The sequence below is a fragment of the Struthio camelus genome, chromosome 2 (genome assembly GCF_040807025.1).
Source record: "Struthio camelus isolate bStrCam1 chromosome 2, bStrCam1.hap1, whole genome shotgun sequence".
Classification (NCBI taxonomy): Eukaryota; Metazoa; Chordata; class Aves; order Struthioniformes; family Struthionidae; genus Struthio; species Struthio camelus.
The window spans coordinates 138,856,407-138,871,548 of NC_090943.1; positions in this window are offsets into that span (position 1 = coordinate 138,856,407).

A 15,142-nucleotide genomic window follows, 5' to 3' on the forward strand; every position below is an offset into this window, starting at 1 on the left:
CATCAGAACAAATACACTAAATACCACGAAAAAGGATTGCTTGTAAAATGAAAACTGTGAAGTGTAGCTATGGAATTTTTTCTTCTGTTAAATATTGTAAATGGAGACTGTTTTCATCACTTTACAGTGGACCAAATGCATCTCTCATTTAATAAGAACTTTGTTTTCATCATATAGTAGTGTCACATATATTGCTTTGAAAAATTGATGCTATTTTTTACATAATTCATAGTATAGTGGCTGCTGAGATGAGTGAAAAGTGTTTAATATATTCATGGTATTACTTCTGAAACACTTTCAAGGTCAGACATTTAACTGATGCCAGACTCTAATTCTATCAGTGTTGGTATGCTCTTTTAGAAAAGGAAAATGACAAAGAGAACATTTTTAAATAACTTTGGCTGCCTGAAGTGTATACAGAAAACATTGTGAAGGCTTTACACCTGATTTATGTTGACTTTCCTACACGATGAGAACAGTTAATATTGCTATATGTGTTTTAGTTTGAGAAGTGACATAATTATTGAGAGCCTTTGAGGCTGTGGTCAAGCAATTCAAAATCTTTCAAAGAACAATACTTTTTTTTTTCCTGTATATACAACATTTGCTTTTATGTTGATTGATGTTTGCCTTGGCGAGGGAAGGGATTTTATCTGGCTGTGTTTGACAGCCTTTGGAAGTTGGTCTGTGAGGTTTCTACTCTCTGGGGAGTGGTCAGGCTGTTGGCTCAAGGAAAATGCATACGTGCACGCTATCCAGGGTAACAGAAGTCTGGTCATGCATCTTGGTCCCTTGATCTCCCAAGCCTACAGGTCACTGGTTTTCTGAGTTGTCCTGGGCTTCCCTCCAACCCCTTGCTGTTCTTGGACGGGGCAACCTTAGATTGGCCCCCAAGCCATGAAGCTGCTGGGCTGCAGGAGAGGAGGAAGGCTCATCCTCAGCCAGGCGCTCTTTGTGCATTTATTGCCTTTGACATCAAGGGAACTACGATCAGGCTGGGAAAGGTCGAGGTCTGGGGAATTCATGTTCGCTAAGGTATTCATGTGACTTTTTTTCAAGCACAGAAAAGAGCGAGGCAAACGGGCACTCAGTTAAGCAGACCTGTAACTCCTTCCTTTTTCTCTCTAGGGGACTGGATTGCGCTCAGTGGCTTCCGAGGTGGTTATAGTACTTCCTGGGAAAGCAGGAGTGGAATGCCTCGGTTTTAATCAGTTAGTTTAAAGTTACTCTAGTACAACACTGACCTTACAAATCTTTGGAAAGTCGCTTTGCAGACCAGATCATGTTTAGAAATGACAAGAATAAGTCTGTAAAATAGATCACTCAAGCAAGCTCTGCTGGGAAAAATCCCAATGACTTTCTGAAGATTTTCAAAATTGTGATTAAGCATGTAGACTGGCCCAGCTTGGTGAGTGTATGGTGTGGAGGGTGTAGAGCGTGAAGCAGACAGAGCTGGAAGGGTAAGAGAAAATTTATAAGGAAATATGAATAATAAAGTATTCAGTATTTTGGCTTTATTTTGCTTTATTTTTGCTTTATTTGAAATGAAACTTCAAATGTCCCTGGAAAAGATTCCTGATGATTTTTTTTTGTTAGCTTAATCCTTGTTTTAACATACACTACGTCCCCCCCCCCCAAGAGCTGAGAATTAAAAAAAAAAAAAAACCAGAAACAAAAAACAAAACAAAATAACTTGCTCTGTCTATTCAACTTTGTTGAAACAGGATGATACTGTCACAGCGCTATTTGCTGCCAGTGTTGGACAGATGGGTTGTCTCCTGGGAGGTCTGTGCCTCTAAGCTATAAAGGAGAATTTTAAAACTTAAATGAAGTTAACTTTCTTAAAGTTACTGTGATATTCTAAATAAGCAGTTCTCTTTGTATCTTGCCACATGCTTTAGAGTCCTTCTTGTAACAAAAAGAGGGAAAATTATGGACAGGTATTTGCTGTGATATTAGCTATGTCTTTTCTGCATTGTTGTCTCTAAGACTTTAGGAAAGAAAGGTACAGTAAATCATAAGAAATAGAGTTAGAATAGAGCTGAAGAGGATAGCTTGGTCCATCCTCTTGTCCACGCGTAAAGTTGACTTTATCTAAACCATTCCCAACAAATGTATGCCTAACCTTTTATTTAAAAACCTCCAGTGATGGAATTTTGATCCATCAACTTGCTGTTTAGCCCACTATTTAGCTATCTTCTTAATTAGAATTTTGTTGTTGTTTAATATCTAATTTAAATATTTTCTGTGGCAAAAATTACACCCACTGCTAATTGCCCTATCTCCAGCAGGAGTGTAGTGTAACTTTTTTGTGTTAGTCTCGCATATTTGAAAGCTGGCATGGTGTCTCCTTGTAGTTCTCTCTAGTCTAAACAATTCTATTCTTAATATCTGCTCATGGACCCGTGGTGTTATTGTTCCTTTGAGACCTCGTCTGCTGGTTTAAAACCTTCTTGAAGAGCTATGCCCAAGAGGAAAATGGTGCTCCAGGTGTGCTAATGCTAGAAGCCAACTGTAGACTGTCCTTTTTCGGGCCAGTGTGATGTTTTCCCCCATGTGATTGCGGCTATATTGTGAAAACAGTGACCAAGGTCATTTCTGACTGTACTGCTAAACTATTAAAACTTGAATTCTCACAAATAATTCCTAAGTGTATGGTCCAAAAGTAAAAATTTCCAGGGATGAATCCTAGTAGGAATGGAGTAGGCATTATGCCAACCACTTTTGGAGGCTAAGATAATTCGTAAGCATAGATTCAGACTGCTCTGAACCAGTTAGGCTAAGTTTCTGGGAACATTTCCAGGATCACTTAATTTGCTAGTATGGATACTATGACTACCATTGATGAACTGTCCTTAAGAGTAGTAACATATATCCTATTTCCATTTAAGTGTTCTAGTTTCTTATTAGATAGTTTTGTGGTGAAAAAAAGCATGTGACAAATGACTTCCTTGAAAAAGTGTAGGTTACCTTTGTTCTTGCTGTTGTTACTGATATCCCCAAGAAAAGTATTCTATTTTGTGTGACTTACTGAGGATTCAGGGCTTCTTTTTGTTACTTTTTGGGGGGGGTGGTATTTTTCTTTAATCCATTAGTTGAACAAAACTGTGTTTTTCTAGTGGATGCTTTTTCCTGAGAGAGGACAGGGAGAGAGGCAATCTCTCTTTCTCAGGTCAGTGTCCAAGTTAATATAGTGCTTGGATACCTGAAGAATTTCTCTATCTCAAAAAAATGTAACGACCAAAACATTTTGAGTTAGATTATTTACAATATCTTTGAAATATTAGTTCAAGAAAGATATTTTAGTTCTCTCTTGTTGAGAAATATGGAAAAGTTTTGAGTCCTATCTCCTCCTCATCTTTGGCTGCCTCTGTAACTGTAAGGAAGGAGAGGTTAAATGATATATACTCACAACATTATGTGTCTGTTACATAAATGAATCTTTACGGCTTCAACTTATAGTGGCTCAGTTTTATTCTGTATATATTTTTTTGATGGATTATCTCTCCTGACAGTCTGACTTGCCTTTATATTTAACCACTTGGTTGGGCTCCATTTCTGAATTTTGTTGCTTAGTTAAGGGTTTGCCTGAACTATACCTACAGATGCTTAAAACCTTTTGGGGAAAATGAAGAAACAAGAAACAATTGTCACTATGCCTTATTCTTTGAAAAGTACGGTTATGACATTTGATGTCTCTATTGAAGTCCCAATTCTTGGGGTCTCTCTTCCGAGTTTTTAAAAAGAAATCCTATATGTGCATGTAAAACCTAAGAAATTGTAACTTAAAAGGCATGATAGACCACAAGGACCACAAGCACATAGAAGAAATTTAGAGTTAGTTTATTTTCAAAGTAATTTTTAAAGTGGCTTTATGAGCGTATGGGACATGGCTAATAGTTTTAGAATGACTGAGATGAGGAACGTGGAAAAATAATGTGATGCATAACATAACCAAATACTCTGTTAAAATGAGAAGCATGCAATGAATAGATCATTGTATTTTGACAGTAAGTGATGACGGAACATTTATTGTACTATTCTTCATTGTGTGCTTTGTCCAGATGTAAGCTGAAGGTTGAAAGCATTCAGCTATCAAAGCTGATAATGAATTCAAGTCTGCAGGGAACACCCACTCAAGAAAACTGAAGCAGAGATGATCTTATTAGAGTGTGCATGTGAAAACAAATGAAAAATGGTACGACTAGTACTGCCGTGCATGATAGTGAGATTTTCTGGCATTCATGAATCACACTGCTCTGATTAGAGCTGGACATGGATTTGCTATCCTGTAATGTTTTTCCTTCTTAATATTAGAAGAAACCAAGACCTTTAAAAATGAGGAGTCCTACTGTTGGCCTTTTTGTGGAGTATGAAGCACTACGGGGTTTGACAGACCTGCCCTGTCTCATTTAGACTAAATACTGGAGGCTATGAGCTGGTAGCTTGTTTTGCTGTCTGTCAGCAAATGGATATTGCTGAGTCCTGCAAGACACTTCAGTGATGATTTTTTTCTGCTCTTTAAGCAAATGTTTACAGTGTCTGTGTTGGGTGATCTGTTCCATGCCGTGTTTTATAAATGTTCAAAAAACGACCCTAATCACCAACCTGTGGCTGTTCTGAAGCAGGTATTCCTTAGTAGCTATGGTTAATGTAGATCCCTTTGTATAAATATGTAGCAAAAATAAAGTAAATACAGCTGATATTCCCAGGTTTCGTACAGGTGTCCTAACAACTGAATTAGTGGTTATTTTGTGCAATGGCTAACTCACTCTCGCTCTCGCTCTCGCGCTCTTCCTCTCCTTTTGAAGATTTGTCCTAACACAAAGTATGAAAGTGTGTGTGTGTTGGATGGAGGGGAAACCCAGACACTTTCCAGGTGTATGTATACTCTGATATGTTTTGACTGATCAATGGCCTTTAATAGAAAAATACATGTCCAGAGTTTGCCTGGCTCTCCCTACTTTTGGCCATTAATTGTCATTGGTTTTGTGCAGCTGCTACTTGTGATCGTGGTCATCAGAGTAACTGAGAGCAGATGTGAAGATACTAGTATTTTCTGGTCTCCTTGGCTGACAGGCACCACAGTAGGATTTTCTTGCTCTGCAGTTCTTAGCTCCTAACGCTGTAGTGCTGCCAACACTGCCAAACTGTAGGGCTGTTTCAGTGCTAGTCCTTGGAGGACGAGGAACCTAAGCAGATGCAGTCCCTACCCTCCTGTCCTTTGGGAGGAAGAGTCTGGTCTCCTCGAGATGTGTGGAAAATCCTGCACACCTCTACAAAGAGGGCGGGGGGGCAGTCTCATTCATTTCTAGTATTTCCTGAATGTATATTTGCTTTTGTTTATGTACAGAATAAATTGTACTTGCGATCTTCAGAGGCAAGAAGTAAAAGTGGTTTTTTACTCCTTGCACACTGAGTACTCTCACTTTGTAATTTTTTTGCTTGTCACCGATCTGTCTGGAATCTTCTGACCAAGTTCAAGTTCTCTTTTGTGACTTGTTATGAAGTTGTTAGTTTCTGAGAATGTTTTAGATTTGCTGTTTTATTGCTCAGTTGGGATTGGTAAGATACTTCCACAGATAAAAGACTTTGCTTTTTTACTTCTTTATCTATTCTTGGAAGGAGTTTGGAGTAACTTTTGGGACCTGCTGACATTTTGCCTTTCTCTGACAACTTCAGAAAGGTTGGCGTTCATTGTGTGTTGTAACACTTAGTGAAACCAAACAAGATATTGAGGTAAATGCCTGTTTGCATCCTTTTCTCCCTATGTGTGAGATAACACATTTATATTTCTCTGAGAAAATAATCATCCCTGATTATTTATGTCCATACCCATATGTAGCCCTGAGGCTACATATCCTGCACAAAATTGCTGTCTTCCGTATGACACATTCTAGATTCCAGCATTTTGCTGCTACTTCGCAGAAGGGTGAAGTTGTTACAGGAGGTGGCCAACAGTGTTGAAGGAGTGGAGGAAAAAAGAAAAAATCCAGAAAATGCTTAGTGCAGTCTTCCCCCCAAAACAAGGGTCACACGATTTGTTTTATTCCGTACGGCTAAACCATTGTATCGTAAACTGTTTATGGTATTACCTTATCAAACTGAAGAATGTGTCTGTAATAAATATTTTGTGCATGCCTAATGCAGTGCATGCCAGCTGGTGCATCCTATGTTGAAATATCTTATTTTTAGCTTTGATAACATTTTCATTGGGTTAGTTCTTTGCAGCAATTGAGATTTGTGACTGTACAAACTTGTTTTACTACCGTGATGGTCGTGACATGTGGGGCTCCTTGGTAAGTTATGATTTTTTTTTTAATTATTTGTAGTTATCTGGTCTGGTAATCTCCAAATACTGAACTTAGCAAAATAAAACTTTTCAAATTAAGCTAAAACTCATTAGCTGATAAATAAAAGTTGAGACACTTTTAGAGAAGTGATTCTCTTAATCTTGCTGTGTCGGCCATTTATGAAGTGTGCATGATAGGTATAGAGTACTCTTGCCATTATGCTCTGTAATACTGACTTCAGTCTGCCTGGTTAGTGCTATTTGATTGTGTGTCACATAGTTTCACACTGCCTGGAGTAAAGACTACGTACCATATGTGTTTCAGCAGTATACAATTGAAGGTATAAATAAAGCAAGATAGGAGTTTATATATTTGTATGGTTTATTTGTATAAAATAGCACGCATAGATCAGAATAAGCACTAAGTACCTTAAATTGGAACAATCAGTTATCTTTTTATGATCTCAGAGTACATCTCAAATAGTTATTGCATTTCCTAGAACATATGGGATATCATTTAATAATAACTTACTAGTATTTTTGTTGCTGAAATGAGAAGCATACAAGTTTTATGAGGCAAAGTGGCATTTTCATAAGTGGAAATGCTGAACTTGCGGTAGATCCAAAGGGAGTGTCCAGTCCTGACTTAGAGTCAAGAATTGTATTTAACCTCTGATTTTACTGAGCTGAGTAAGTGTAATTTGTTTTAAACTGTTTCTATAGAACAGTACCGCTGATAAGAACCTTAATTTACTAACTCTCTTCATAATTTTTGTTAAAATACTAATAGATAATCCTTTAACAGAGTAAGGTGGCTATATAGCATGGAGAAATAGTTGTGAAGGTTGTGCAGTTTTTAAGGAGAATCCCCACATGTATAGCTACAACAGTCTTACCTGAGAGCTCTGCACAGTCGGGTCCGTTCTGCATCAAGCACTCTCCCGGGTGTCTTGGAGCAGATCCGGAAGGTCATTGCGTCAGCTGGAGCTTCCTGGCTCTGCTGGGATCTTGCCTGGGGACTGCTACCGCATTGCCCTTGAAGAGATTAAAGCACAGTATTTTTGTTTTACCCTTTGCCTGGGGGAAGGGATGGATAGTGGTTGGAGAAGCTGGGAGCAGGGAGGGGACCTATGCCTCTGATCTAAACCAGGTTTCCCATTAGGCTGGTGCAATGAAGTCTTTGTGCCAGGAAGGTCACTGATTGACAGGATTCAGGGTTTCACGCTCCGTACAGCGGGAACAGGGACTGGGGACTGTGCTAACTTGTCCTGAAGCAGAAAGAAAGGAAAGCTATTTACTGTGGGAGATCTTAACAATATTTTACTGACAACTAGGTTAAAGCTATTTTTACTTAAAACTTACAGTATTGAAACCTGATAAGAACTGGACATTTTATTCCCTTTCCTTCTTTTCTAATTGTGTCGGATAGTTCACTATTTTCTTCCGCTAGTGTTTCCATCAGGCAGGAAAGAGGGAGTGCAACTCCCACTGCTGCAGATCTTCCATCTTTACATTAATCTCTGTAGCTTTCATGCAGAGTTCTATGCATCACTGATAAATTATATAAAGATACAGTGCAATTTCTTAACAGTGTCTTATATACCATATGATATTTTTCTAATGGCTATAGGATAGAAAGTATGTAAGAAATATATCCTAATCTTGCCTTAACTAGATGTAAAAGAATTGTTTGATGTATATTGGCTCTTTTTCTGTACTTAGTGTTGGAAGCTAAGTGCTCGTTCATTTGGTCATGTAATTATATAACCACTTGAAATTTTTGTAGAAAGGTGGTATAGTAGGGAAGTTATACAAGAATTTGAAATAACCACTGAAGTAATTGCTGTCGGCTAGATAAAAATATACTTTGTTCCAGCTTCAGAAAAGTAATGAAGCTGCTAAACGTTTAAACTCTTGATATTAGTTTAATTCCTTTGCTTTATAGGTGGGCAAATAACAGTTACAGTAACTGTTGCAGTTTTATTCTTTTAACAGAATGATGGGGTTACTTAATGCTTTTTATAGGAAAACTGAAACGAATTGCATTAAAGAAAAGTAACATATTAATAACTTGGAGGTAGTAGTTTCATTTCCCTGTGCCTACTTTGGGTCCTCACGGACGAATGCATCTTAACTTCAAAGCAGTTTCCTTAGGATCCAGGAACGGAGCTTGATTGTGACTTCAGCATTAAAGATTGCTTCTAACTTTGATAATTCCTTACACGCAGGGATAGCGCTCGTGTTCACTCTCTCATTGAAGAGATTGCATGGACTGATTGTGTGGGTGGTAGCATTTGAAAATAAATGCCCTGTTAGAACATTGCACCTGAGCAAAATTGTTTCTGTTTTTCAAAACAACATACAGGATAAAGGAGGAACATAAATTCTATATCTGGTAGTGATCTCATCATATTAATTCAAAATGAAATAATATTACTCTCCTCCTCAGAATCAAAGGAACTAACATTTTATTAGTAGAAGTCATGCTAGGTTATTCCTCCTGTGTGAAATAGGAATTACTCATACATATTTTGCTCTGTTGGAAAAGTTTAGGGCTAGAATCCCTCTTGCAAGCCCATTCAGTGAGAAAAACATTCATTAGGCAGGATTACCTCTGCTTGTGTCTTGAGAAGTCATAGTATGAGGAAAAAGGATGAGGGAGAATGAGTCATCTCTTGCTACTCTAAGGTCTCTCGCTACTGATATGAGTACAAACTGTTCCTTTGCAGGCGGGGTTAACCAGGCCTAAAATGGGCTTTAACCATCCTTAAGCTGTCCTTTTGGATGTGAGAGTCACTGAGCCTTGAAAGTGAATTTTAATATTTAGCAGAAAGAAAATTCGAGAGTCTTCACGATTATAGCCTATTTTACTAGGTTTGATTGTGTGTTATACCTTCGCTTACAATGTCTGTTGCTTTAACTAACAGCACAGCACTTAGCGCTTATTTGAGATGCTAGTTTGATGATTGCCACCGCAAAGTTCAGAAAGTGGTGTGAGTCAGGTGCCTTCATGCATGGCAGGTGTGTGAAATTTCAGGTCTAGAAAAGTGTTGAGCCCTCTCCTGACGTGTTTGTAGCCGATTCCTATTCCAGTTTCAGAGTTCTATGGAAAAACAATGATCCCTAATTCCTTTAAAAAAAGTCTTGCACAACTCTGGGTAGTACTGGAAGTTGCTCTGTTTCCTTGAGAGAGCTTGCAGTTTATTTCAAACTAGTTTTTTTTTTTTTCTCTTACGCTTCATGTGGTACTCAGCGAGCACCAAATGGAAACAAGGATATTTCACTTGGCAAGCCTGTCTGATTGTTTAATTCTTCAATAACGTGCTGTTTCCATCCTTCTAGTTAAATATCGTTTTCATCTCTGTTTTCACAGAAACAGGTTTTGTAGTTTTTTTATATATTTTAAACTATGCAAGTGGAAGAAGAGATACTTATTAAGGCTAAGTGTAGCCAGCCAATCCTTTGTATAATATTCATAATACTTTTTTTTTTTTTAAATCAGCAATGACTTTTTTCACTAAACCTTCTCCTCCTTATCATGATATAAACTTACCGCAGCATAAATGAGTTGAGATAGTCAATCCTCAGCTGCTTTAATTATCTTAATGTTTTTTTGTAACTAGAGCATTGGATAGTTCTGGGATTGGTGATGGGGGAAGCTTTCTATGTCTAACCAGAAAAAAAACTACTTCTTAGGCTGCTCAGAATGAATTGGGTGTTTCTCATTTCATTATTCTATGGGCACGTGCCAACATCTTTAAAATAATTCACATCGTTTTTTCTTTGGGAATCTGTAGAATTGGTTGTGATAATTGGAAGAAGCTTAACCTCCTCAATGCGGACGTTAGATTGTCTATTTCCACATGAAGAAAAAGGGTATTCTTTACTAGTGGTGTGGCTGAATCTACCTATACTGGGTTAAAATTTGGATGGTCCAAAAGTAAAAATTTCCAGGGATGAGTCCTAGTAGGAATGGAGTAGGCATTATGCCAACCGGGACTGTTTCTAACTCATGAGGTCTTGAGTTCCGTATCTGAGTTTGTTTGGAGGATCTTTTTTCTAAAGAATCCCTATTTTCTGAGTTTTCTCTGCTTTCTAATAAGGGGAAAGTGAAATTGAAAGAAAATATGGAATCGTTTGTAGACCATTCGGTTCTGCAATTAAGAAAATACAGCTTCTGTGACTAGCTGCATTTCCTAATAAATATATCTCCTCCAGCCTACACATCAAACAAGTGTTCACTTGGCAGAAATCAGTTTGATTTCTGCCTTTCAAACCTGATAATGCCTATTCTGAAAGCTTCTGAAATTTTATTTTATGCAGAGGTAGAAGCTCTTGTGTCTTCATCTCTTCTCCTTTAGGAAAGCATTCTGTGATACTCTCTGAAATCCTCTATTATTAAGGTGGTGCCTTGTTTGAAATGGCTGTGTGAGAAGGGAGTAGATCTTTGAGGCAGTGAGTTATGCGCACCGAGTCCTGCGGTTGGGAAGGTTGTTGCTTATTTCTGCTTGCACAAGCTGAGTTGAGGCTTCTATATGCTTTCTGAAGAAAACATTCTTTTAAACCAAATCCATCTGTGAACCTTCCTTTTCTTTTGACTATCTTTATCTTTTTTGTAAAATAATTGCACTGGAGTTAACATTCATGAAAAGTGACAGTTATCAACAAGATATTTCTCCGCAATTTCTCTGGCTGATCCTCATCTTTCATTGACTGAGGAAGAAGGAAGAGCACTGCATTTTGGAATGTTTTGATTTCCAGATGAGAGCGCGCGCAAGAAAAAGGCAGATCTGAAGTTTTGAATTCATGACCTTCTCAAAGAAGGGCAGGTAAACTCACTGTGAACTCATGCATCACTACATGAAAGCTTGAATCAAAAATTCAAGTCCTCTCTGTCTCACTTGGATGTTTACAAGCCAGTTCTTTGGCAAGGTGCTGAGAGCTGTAAGACTTGCCCTCAAGCAGCATCTCTGAGTGTGGAGAATACATATTCAGATCTCTGTCTGTCCAGGCACTCGACCTTTTTTCTTGCTTTATCCCTCCTACAGGTAGCAGGGATAAGGAGAAAGGCTCTAAAGCCAAATAGTACACACTGGCTTCTTAATACAGAACATGCATGGGTACGTGTGACATACAGACACACCTACCCTGTCATGCACGCACTCCCTCTGGAATCTCCCTATGCTCGGGGAGATTCAGGTCCTCCAAGAGGAGAAAAGTATAATCTCTCACATTAGTGGATATATGACTGAGAATAAGAAAAGCCAGTTACATAAAAGTGTAAAGGAAATAACTTTCTTGAAAATGTTGCAATGGGATGTAGTTTATCAGCCTTCTCCTCTCTGAGGCATCTCTGCTTTAAAGAATTTATAGAGCCAATGAAGCAGAACTGGGAAATATTTCTGAGAGGAATCTGGTACCCCTTTATCAACGTCGGACCTTCCTGGGGTGGGGCAACAGTGTTTGCCATTACCTTTGCATTCTTGCAGATCCAATACCTTTTAATAATAGTATGGCTGGCAGGGTTTGTACAAATTTTTTCCAAAAAAAAGTAGAGTGAAATAGCTTTTCCTTTAGGAGAAGGAAACAGTTAAGATGGAAAAAGTTATTTCCCTAGTAGAGAGGATTGGAGAATTATGGAAACTGAGACATGACTCAGAGCAGTCTTCTAAGATTATGGAAAAAGATATGATCTTTTACCACCTCTGAGAACTGTGGGAACTTGTACTGATATCTTAGTAAGACTCGGCCTTCCTTTCACTCCGCATTTTTAAATTTCTTTAACTGTGAAGAGTTATTAAACATTGAGAGGGTTCAAGTTACATAGCGTTTTATCTTTCCTGCTTATGTCATAAAGTTTGAGTATGGAACCGCCTTTTTCATCTGCCACAGAGAGACTATTTGGTCAGCTAGACAAGGGTGAAGTGGCATTACCTCCAGAAATGAGTCACTTTTTTTTAATGTTCATAAAAAATACAGTTACTGCATTGCTGCCCTGTAACCTTTTCCTAGCTGTTCTATTGTTCTACATACAGCTCTCAATTTTTACTCATTTTTAGCAAGTTGTAGATTCTTGACCATGGGTTTTGGCATCCTAATCTTTCTATCCCTCAACCTCCTCCCCTTGACCCCCCCCCCCCCATAGTCAAAATATCAGAATGGAAATGATTGAGACTTTTCTCTTTTGCCTCTACATATTGTTTTCTAAATGTACCAACTGATGGAAATTTTGCTATCTTTGATGGTAGATCTATCTGTTTTTTCTGTATCCACAGGAGCTGGTGATTTTTTTGTGGATTCTAATTCTACTATAGCATAGAGTTATAGGAGCATATCGTTTGAGTTGCTTATAGTACTGAAAAAAGGAAGGTGCTGTTATCTGAAAGGGAACTGATTTTTGCCCATTGGTGAAATGCTGGCAGTATGATCAAAGTGCTTATACCAAGCTTCCCTTTTGCCTGTGAGTTTAAGGCAGGAGAAGCTCTCCAGCTACTTTTTCATTTTAAGCAAAACAAGCAAACAGTTTTCTCATAGTTTTACCTAAAGGGAAAGGGATAAATATTTGGTGATGAAGTTTACATTAAGCCATGTGTTGCTGGAAGCTTTTTATTCCTAATTACGGAAATAAGTCCAGAATACAGAATAACTTGGAAAGAAAAGAGGTAAACTCCTTCTATAGGACTATCTGGAGACTTCTACCCCATTCTACATCACTTTAATTGAGATGCTTCACTAGCTATTCGGGTGTATTGTCAATAGCTGGAAAAAAGAAAAGCTGAGTAACACCTGCATAAATTTTATAACACAACTAAGATGAAGCAATGAAGTGTCTATGTGTAAGGTATGGACAATTGCATTTCATGGAGTAAACATATGTATGCATTATTTATTTCATTAAGCCAGCACAGGTCAGTTTTCTTACAGCAGATGTATTATTTGTAGAACTGGTCAAATTTTATTCTATTCTATTTTAACTTGTATTACCTTCAAAATAAGAAGTAAAAGAATTTTGCAATGCACCTTCCTGTGTTTTCATAGATTTCCCAGCCCCCGTACCTCTTTCCTGGATCTCTCTGCAGCAAATTATAAAAAGTGAACACAGAGGTGAGGATTAACAAAGGACTCAATTGATTTCAGCCAACTTTCTCCTAAAAAAAAAAGGTCAGCAAACTGAAAAGTTTTCATTAAAAAATTATCATTTTTCTACCAAAAGTGCTGGTTAGTTTGCAGGGATTTGAAAATGGTCAAACCCGGAATGAATCTAAGGATCATCTTGGTTATATTAGATGTGAGCCCTACATCTGTTCTGCTGGAGCACAGATGTTCTGTTTGCAAATTTGCCTATAAAATTGGCTGAAATATTGAAATATTCCTTACGGGACATAGGGATATGATAGGTTGATAGGTTGATGCTACGTGATAGTAGTTCTTCAGGCTTGTTTTATCAAGGTGAGTGCTGCCTTTGGATATGAAGTGGCTTAGGAAATTAGTGGCATCTCTTTCAAACTCCTATCAACTGATGTGCAGGGCAAGTATATGACTGTGACACCATGTGACCACGTTGTTAAGATGACAGACCACCTCTTTCATGTCTTCTAAAGTGTGTTTTATTCTCTCCTGAAGGATATAAGATGCAGAGGAATTAGACAACAAGTAGGTATATTAAATCTAACTCTCAGGTGGAGAAATAAAAATCCTAAAATTGGCAGTTGTAGATGCTAAAATTACAGCCTGACCTCCTATTTTTACAGGAGATCTGGTAACTTTTTACCAGCAGATGTGTGCCTGACTATGGAGATGACACAGTACTTCTGTTAGAATTGAAGATTTTCACATATGTACATGAATTTTCAGAGGGTTTTACCGCAGTGAACAGTCAGAGGGCCTGTCTACCAACTCAGTTATCTGCTTGTGGGTTATACCTCGGCATTATTTCCTGTCAGCCTCGTTAAGGAAAACTGTAAGTCCACAAGACAGACACTTCCTGAGCTTGGCCACCTGGAGTTATCTTCCCTAACTGCTGGACAACTATTTGACGATGTCAAATATGACTACTATTGAGGTATCTAATTGTTTGTCTTTCCACTCAGATGCTCTCTTCTAGAGTTTTCTTTCTCACTATTGTAGTGCTCTGCAAGGACCGTTTCAGCACTACTAATAGTTCTGACCTTTTTATCAAGTATCCTGGACAGTATACTCTTCAGATGCTTGGGAATGAAATGATTCAAAATAAACCTTTGCATTTTTCGACAGACGATTGTCACAGCAGTTCCTAGGCTGATCTGTGTCTGTTTGTTTGTGATCCAATGATGCAGTTAGATGCAGCCACCAGAACATGTCACAGGAAAGCATTTTCCTCTTTTTGATAAGAGTGCAGGCCACAAGTGAACAGCAGCCCCTCTCAATCTTTCACTTCTGACGTTTCTCATGCCTACCAGATTGCGTATGAGATGCATGCTGTGGTTTTGGCTCAGCCTTACATCTGTTGCCCCCAGGCTGTTTGTGAGCTCTCTTGTAGGCCTGGTATCTCTCCAGTGGCCAAATTCATACACTAATATGGTGGGTGTTCTTTGCAGTCCCATGACCCTAAAATATCTGTTAGTTTTTGGCTTGATTATCTTACTTTATCTCACCACTTCAAATACTTTTATAAGGGATGAGTCATCTTGGACGGAAGCTTCTCTGACGCATATGCTACTAAGTGATCTGCTATAAATTTGGCATAAAATCTGCCAATCAACTCAGTGTTGTCGGAGGAAGTACACAGCTCTAGCAGATTTTTTCCCCCACATTCTCATTTTTCTTTGAAATAGGAGGAAAGTATGTGCCTCTTGTAAATATTTCAGAACT